Genomic DNA, 8,630 nt, shown 5'->3' on the forward strand with positions numbered 1-8,630 from the left:
ACCATCCGTCCCCTCCATTACTCCATTTTCGAAAGCTAGCCCCACCCAGGGCCTGACGGAGGCCTCCCTACTCTTATTACATTCTGACCTCATCTCCCGGTCCCAGATGATTGGTCCAGAAATGAACACCTGACCTCAGCCAGGCCAATCAGATGCTGTCTCCTTGATAGTCCCTCCATCAGTGACATGGGCTTATTTGTACCCGGAAACCTCAAAGCCAAGGGGCAGCTGAGAAACCAGACGGAGAAAACGCGATGACCGCATGAAAAAAAAGGATAATAATAACAGTAATAGCATAGAACTAGGTCCCAGACTTTATTCTAAGTACTTTAAATATTAATATATTTAATCTTCACAACCACCTGTGAAGTTGGTGTTATAGCCATTTTGCAAACTAGAGAACTGAGGCACGGTTTGGAAATGAAAAACACAGAGAGAGGACAAAAAGATACCATTTGGTCCCAGAGACGGAGGACGAATGATTAGCGGCTAACGATCTAAGATCTCGGTGGGATAAAACTGACACAGCTGGGGCTTGGCATGTGAACGGCACTCGCTGCTCTGTTGTCTGGTTTTCCACGTAAGGCAGCATGTCACAGCCCACCCCAGCCTTTGAAGAGGTTTGTTCAGGAGCTCCAAGCCCTCATCTGAAAGCGCACAGGCCAGGGGGCTCTGTGAAATGACAGCTGAGGGCGGCCCCCGCCCTTCTGTCTCCTCAGGGTCCTCAAGAAGATCATGTTGACTCCTTCACCCAAGGGGCATGCCCTTCATACTCTCCAGCTGGGCATAAGGCAAAGTTTATATTCAACATACCTTCCTATACTATCTAACCCGCGAATGCCAAGCCTCTGTGCATCTGTGAAGTCTCCTTTTATGCACACACTCTTCAGTTTGGTTCTTAGCATTACCACCTTGCTTCCTAGAAACCATCGTGCAGCCAGAATGTCATGACGTTGTCACTGAATTAATTCTGATCCTGGAGCTCTAAAGTTTGGAAAACCTTGTTGTAGAAGGCCGTTTCCTCTAGCAGACAGCGAGACTAATATTACAGTTGTCTGTAGAACAGTCGATTTGCAAGTTGCGGGATGTGGCAAAATGGTGCCAGAGGTTGTGCAGGATCTTTGGCCAAGAGGGAGGAGGGGTTTCTTGAGGGCCAAGTGGCTCCCCCAAAGCCCACCTTGCCGAACCGAGCAGTGCCTTCTGGGAAAAGCCCAGCGAGGGCTTCTGAGGTTGGCAGTGAGCAACCCTGATTGGGCTCCCAGTGTCGCGTTAAATCTATCCACCAAATGTCGATTGAACCCCTTCATGGGGCACTGTTCTAGGCAGGCAGAGGTGGCAGGGAGAAAAGCAGACAGAGGATTCTGCCTTCACGGAGCTTCCGTTTGAGAAGAGGAAGGTAGAAAAGCCAATGAGATAAAGTATATTGTACGTCACAGGAACACAAATACAGATGAATAAAGCCATAAGGGGGATTGGGATTTTTGTCGGTGGAGATTGTTATTTTAAATCAGGTAGCTTGGAAATGCTTCCCTGAGAAGGTGACATTTGAACAGCTTGGGAGTAGAAACACAGAAAAACCCAAATAAATTGATGATGATGATGATAACAATAGTTACAATAATAATAAACACCTATATAGTACTTAGTGGGTACCAGTACTGTCCTAACACTTTACCTCATTGAGTCTTCATTTACAGATACAGAAACTAGGGAGCAGAGAATTAAGAAGCTTTTGCCCAAGGTCACACAGGTGATAAGCTGCAAAGACAGGCATTGACCCAGCCAATCTGGCTCTAGCGTCCATGCCCTGAAGCACCCTCTGTCTTCCTTATAATACAGTAGAGAATGGATACGTTTGTGTGTCCAAAAACAGACGGAACTCAAGAGTCCTGCCTTGGCTTCCCACTGTCCCCGTGACATGGGAAGTCATTTACTTCCTCCTGCTTCTTTTCAGAACATCTGTGACAATAACAGGACCGGCTTCCCAGGGTTGCCGTGAAGTTAAAATGAGCTAGAGATATCCAGCTCTTAAAACAGTTCCTGGCCCATGGCAAGTGCTTCGCAAAGGAGGTTAGTATCATCATGATGATTGTTCCCTTTTAAATCATGGGTACAGTGTAGGGGAAAATAAAGTCATCCTTGGTGGAGAGAAGTTCAGGAAACACTGATCTGTCATCTCTGGGAGCCTTTCACAAGGACCCACCTTTCCACATTTCTTACTTTTTCAGCCGATAAACAATGTGTCCAAAGAGATTGGACCTTCTGGTCCTGACCATTGACAGAGATAGATGGGATGTGCAAACAGGAGGAAAGTGGAGGAGAAGGAAATCCTGTGATTGCCACATTGGGTCCCACAAGGAGAGGCGTGTGTCCTTGTAAAACCATCCCATGGGTTTGGATGCTTGATATTAACAACAGCATTAATATTCCATGATTCTCTCTGTTTAGGGAGGTGTCATGACTTCTCTGGTTTTAAAGATTAGCAGGACCATCTATCCTGCAGCCTCTGTGGGCAATAACTTGTTAAATGCCCACGGAAAGAAAATGCTAGCCTAAGATGGCGCCAGGAGCCCCAAGAGGAAAACCTAGAGAGTCTTACCTTGACTTTGGACATTCTAGGATCACGAGAGCATCTTTTATTTCCCCCAGGGAAACATATTTTATTTCACCTCTCTAGCTACACTCTGGAATAGTTCCTGCTTTTCTCGGCAGCAGCCTCTGACAAAATTCAACAAACTTTATTGACTGAGAAACTCAGACTCCAACCACTGACGGGCACATGAGAGGGAAGGAAAAGTGTCTGATGCATGGCAGGGAGCGAGTGAGGCTGCACTGACGGACGGGGAAGAAGCAGGATCTCTCAGGTGTGTGAGCGGGGCTCCTGCGAACTCTAACCACTGTTCTCTCATTTACACATTCCAATTTCCACTCCTTGTGACTCTCAAGAAGTGTAACATGTTACTTGAGCCAATTACCTATGTGCCTTTTGCTCTTCCTCTCCCTCTTGGGCAAAATTCTGATTTAACTTCAACCCACAGGCCAGTTGGGCCCATCACCTCTGAATGTGATTATACAGACGCGAGATGGCTCCAACCCAGATGCCCCCTGTATGTGCTATTGTGGATGTGGAGAGAAACGTTACGTGTTGTACTTTTAATGTTCCACACGTGGTCTCAAAATGGCCCCCAGGCACCCATATGGATTTGGTAGCTGGGGTTCCGACCTTAAAGCCCTCGAGAAATTCTAACTGGGGGACTTTGGGACTATCCTCCAGTATCTGTGGGATCTCTATCTATGCCAATCCATCAGTACCCACACACAAGTCAAAACAGAAATCCAGGCATTTGGGACATCTGGTCTACCCGCCACACTCCCTCTAGCTCAGAGGTTGCACCTGCCTCTGTTGGCTGTTTGCTGTCACAATAATTTCACGTAGACGGGATGTCTTTGCTGTCGGAGTTAAACACATTTGACCCAAACAATGGAGTTATTGTTCCGAGGCCAAAATATCTCTGGCTCATAACCTGACTGTTGTTTCCCATATTAAATGAATGTGATATGACTTTCTAGCCCTGCCTTGGTAGAATCCGCCCAGCCCTTTAAGAAGATGAAAGAAATAAGAACAACGTCCTCTGCGCACTCCCCTGACGCACCTTTTCATTTCACCAGTTACACCACAGCAGCAGAACAAATATTACAGCCTGCTGTAATGTTCTGTAATGAATCCAATAAATGGCGGGAGCCTCCTATCCTCAACTGTTCTCATTTGGGATGTGCTTTTCCTCTAATATGTTTCTCCCCCAATTCTTTGTGCCGTGGATCCACTAAAGCAAAACGCTTTAAGGATCTGAAATTCACCGGGAGCCATCCTCCGCCTACGGCACAGAAATTGCTGGCTCTGGCGCTCTCCGCTCTGTCAGTGTGATCGGAACATAAATGCAGGTACTTGCAGCAGCAGCAGCGGTCACTTATTCTCCATTGTAGTTTATTACAGGATACTGAATCTAGGTCCCCGTGCTATACAATAGGATCTTGTTGTTTATCTATTTCATATATAGTAGTTTGTATCTGCTAATCCCAAACTCCTAATTTATCCCTTCCCCACCCCCTCTCCCCCTTTGGTAACCACAAGTCCGTTCTGTAAGTCTGTGAGTCTATTTCTGTTTTGTAAGTAAGTTCATTTGTATCACTTTTTGAGATTCCACATATAAGTGATCAAATATCATATGATATTTGTCTTTATCTGATTTACTTCACTTAGCATGATAATCTCTAGATCCATCCATGTTGCTGAAAGTGGCATTATTTCATTCTCTTTTATGGCTGAGTAATATTCCATTATATTTATATTCCATTACGCACACACACACACACACACACACACACACACACACACACACATATATATATCTTGCATCTTCTTTATCTATTCAACTGTTGATGGACATTTAGGTTGTTTCCATGTCTTGGCTATTGTAAATAGTGCTACTATTAACATTGGGGTACATGTATCTTTTCTAACTAGAGTCTTCTCCAGATATATGCCCAGGAGTGGGATTGCTCGATTACATGGTAGCTCTATTTTTATTTTTTTTAGGAACTTCCATACTGCTTTCCATAGGGTCTGCACCAATTTACATTCCCATCAACAGTGCAGGAGGGTTCCCTTTTCTCCACACCCTCTCCAGCATTTATTATTTGTAGACTGCCCAAGTTGTATTTAATTTATAATTGTCTTCTTCTTACAGTGAGTGACAGTGGTTTTCCAACTGTAGGGTAGATGCCATTTCCTAATTCTCTGTATTTAAGTTAAATAAGCCTGTTTCAAGATAATTTTAAGTAACATTAATACTAGTATTTGTTATATTGTGGTAAATAAGGCAAAAGTCAACAATGTGATCTAAAATGCTGAAAGTGAGGAAAAGCTGTAAGAAGAAGACAAAAAGATGTATCTAACAAAAGAGAAACAAACTCACAGATATAGAGAAGAAACCAGTGGGGAGAGGGAAGCGGGGAGGGGCAAGACGGAGTATGGGATGAAGAGGTACAAACTATTATGTATAAAACTGGTAAGCAACAAAGATATATTGTACACAGCATAGGGAGATATAGCCAGTATTTTGTAATAACTTTAAATGGAGTATAATCTATACAACTATTGAATCAAAAAAATTAAAATAAATAAAATAATCCACAGTCTTGTGTGCCTGTGTGCATTCCGTAATTACTAAAACCACCATTTACAAAAATCGTGATGAGTAATGCAAGAGCTCATACCCTCTGAAACCTTCTGTTTTAACCTAAATATTTCGTTTTCCTTGGTATTGTAGAAAAAAAGAATGTTGATTCTACTCACTATATATTAAACAGCATTTCCTAAAGTGTTGGGACTCCCCTGGGTGGTGCCCAGTGTGATTTTAGGGGCCCTCCCTCCCCGGCCCCAGACAGAACATTAGAACTGAGAACCACATAGTGAGAAATTGTATTCCCTCTTCAATTCTCTTTCAATCCTTTCCATTATAACAAGGGGAAAAAATCATTTTGAAGGCAGAAATCCTGAACAGCTCTAACATTTGCTAATACTGTTTTTAACCTAGAGAGACCTGGCCTTAAGCCCAGAGCCTTTGCAAGAAGCAGAAGAATCTAACTAGAAAAGTCTGTTAGTAGCAATTACATTTTGTGTCACTGAGGTGATCAGAGTCCCAAGGGACAGTGCCGTAATAACAGAGATTTTAAAAAATTCTTCCCATGAGCAGCAGCCTGTGGGGGGAGGCGGGGGAGAGGGGGTCTCCAAGGTTTTTCAGCTCCTGGAAGGTATCAGAGATCTCGGGCCCTGTCTCTGCATTTCTGTTAGTCTGTCCAGAAGGCCTGGAAATGGGTGACTTCAAACATCAAACCCGCAGGCATTAGCCTCCCAAACATGAAATGTGATGGGTAAGGTCACCCCTTCCCTCACGCCCGGAAAGGCTTTCTCCTGAAAAGACTGGTTTATCTAGGAGCTTTCCTCCCACCTCTGAGCCCCTGTCTGTCTTGGGCTAGGACTGCATCACATGCCCAACCATGGTCCAGGCACGGAACAAAGCGGGTGGGGTCACCGCGGCTTAGGGCGACCACGATCCACCCCGCGGATCAGGGGAGGGGCAAGACCCCGTTCCAGCAGGACCCAGGCCCGTATGAAGTTTGCTCGGTGTTTATCTCACTGCCCACTGTCCTGTCTCAGGCAGGAATGCTCTGAATCCATCCCTCCGAGAGCAGAGCACCTCTTCTGTCCTCAGAGGCCTCCTGGGCGCCACACTGGATCTGAGGCTGTGTCTTTAGTATGAAACTCGCAGCCAACTTCCCCAAGACAAAACACGGGCTCATTCCCTGTATCAAGACAGGCTGGAGCACAGGTTACGACTCTAGGATGGACAACTTCCTGTTACCCCTTTACTGATCTTGAGCCTAAGATGAAAGAGGAGAAGACATTTTTCTGGAAGAACTGACGGGGCCAGGCAGGTTTGAGTGTGACTGAATGCAGGGTTCTCTCTTTCTGGAGTCTCGTGTCTCTTTTTCAAAGAAAACTCCATTACGGATTCAGAAGTTCAGCTAAACCTCTTCAGTGTTAATTAAGGGGAATTTAAGATCGTGTTAAAGTTTGAATTATGAAATTTAGAAAAGAGATATGGCTTTGCTGTCAAATACAGTAGCTAAGATAATTCAAATAAGACTGTTCAACATTAGGAAACAATGAATAATGAATGATGATAATGGATAATGATAATGAATTCTCATTATCCTTTTGGGTCAATAGCCTGTTTTCATCTTTCTTTCCATGATTATTTTCCCTTGGATGTTGTAATATTCCCACTCTTTACCCTTGTTTGTACAACTAATTTGGATTTGCTCACCAAATGTTTTGTTAATAAACTTATAACATGACCCTGTTCATTACCATGAGTTTTATATCAGAGATACCTTAATGGATAGGCTGATGGCATCCTGAGCAACAAATAGGTGACTGTATTTTAAGAAAAATGTAGCCAGCTTGCAGGCTGCCATTACTAAGCTCCAACAATGCCCCAAGCGTTATGCCAAGACCTTTGGTCATCACATCAATAATGTGGCCGGAAATACTAGAGGGCATCCATGGGGGCTTCAGTAAAGCTTTTCCTTACTTAAAGAAAAAAAAAAAAAAAGGAGACAAAAGTTTGCCATCTTCCTGTCTTTGAATGCAAACAAGTGAGGATGTGATTGATGTGAGGATCTCTGGCAGCCATGTTGTGACCACAAGGAGACAAGCCTAAGGATCAACCAATATGCAGTGGGTTCAGTAGAAAGACAGAGGGAACCTGAGTTCTTGGAGACCTGGGAGAACTGCTGGACCTGATCTGAAACTTCCAGGCTTTTTGGTGTGTTAATAATAACTTTTTGTTTGAAACATTCTGGTTGAATATTCTGTTATTGTCACAGGGTAGCATCAGAGGATACACAAAGGAGCTGAGCTCCCAGTGTGAAATTCCAAAATCTTTGAGGTGAATGAAGAAGATAGTCAAGGGTTGGATGTGACCTTTCCTGAGACCCTAAAAATGCAAAAGGTAAAACACTGCCTATGCGTGTTAAGCATGAAATTGACCCTGACACAATAGTCTTGTCTCTCTCAGAGCAATTTCAAAATGCTATCCCCTGCCTGTGTGAGCGTGAACGCTGCTGTGTGTCCTCATGAAACACTTGACCGTGGACAGATACCTCAGATGCTCTTATTCTGACGTGGATGCACAGGGTGGAGAGTCTCAATGAAGACTGCCAGACGCAAACAAAACCATGGGTGTGTGGAGCTGAATGGGTAAAGGAATCTGCCTGACTTCTTTCGATCCCATGTGTTAGGTGTAATCATGCTATACCATCAACTGTCAGAAGTTCACATAGAAAATATACACATGAACACAAATAAATAGGAAGATATCCATGTTCAAGTTTTATGTGTTAACATTGTTAAAATGTCCCTACTACCCAAAATCATTTATAGATTCCATGCAATCCCTACCCAAATTCCAAGGGCATTTTTCACAAAATTGTAAAAAAACATTCCTACAATTTGTATGGAACCACAAAAGACCCCAAATAGCCAAATCAATATTGAGAAAAAAATATAGCCAGAGGCACCGCACTTCCTTTCTTCAAGCTCTATCACCAAGCTACAATACTCAAAACAGTATGGTACTGGCATAAAAGCAGACGTATAGATCAATGGAACAGAACTGAGAGCCCAGAAAGAAATCCATACATATAAGGTCAACTAATATTTGACAGGGGAGCCAAGAATACTCAATGGGGAAAGGATAGTCTCTTCAATAAATGGTATTGGGAAAACTAGACATTCACATGCAAAAGGATGAAATTAGACCCCTCTCTTACACCACTCACAAAAATTAACTCAAAATAGATTAAGGACTTAACTATAAGATCTGAAAGTGTAAAACTCCTAAAAGATAACATATGGAAAAACCTCCTTGGCAATAGTCTTGGGAAGGATTTTTTTGAGTCTGACACTAAAAGAAACAAAGGCAAAAATAAATAGTGGGACTACATCAAACTAAAAAGATTCTGCACGGAAGAGAATCAACGAAATGACAATGTAAGGAATGGGA

General features: G+C 43.3%; 1 long non-coding RNA gene across 1 annotated transcript; it reads left to right on the plus strand.

The window, feature by feature from the left end:
- The first annotated feature begins 231 nt into the window (after positions 1 to 231).
- On the plus strand, positions 232 to 3,631 carry LOC141276243 (uncharacterized). The gene is made up of 4 exons (XR_012325507.1): positions 232 to 287; positions 1,955 to 2,070; positions 2,678 to 2,864; positions 3,571 to 3,631. It is a non-coding gene; the product is annotated as an uncharacterized lncRNA (long non-coding RNA).
- The last annotated feature ends 4,999 nt before the right edge of the window (positions 3,632 to 8,630 follow it).

The sequence above is a fragment of the Tursiops truncatus genome, chromosome 13 (genome assembly GCF_011762595.2).
Source record: "Tursiops truncatus isolate mTurTru1 chromosome 13, mTurTru1.mat.Y, whole genome shotgun sequence".
Classification (NCBI taxonomy): domain Eukaryota; kingdom Metazoa; phylum Chordata; class Mammalia; order Artiodactyla; family Delphinidae; genus Tursiops; species Tursiops truncatus.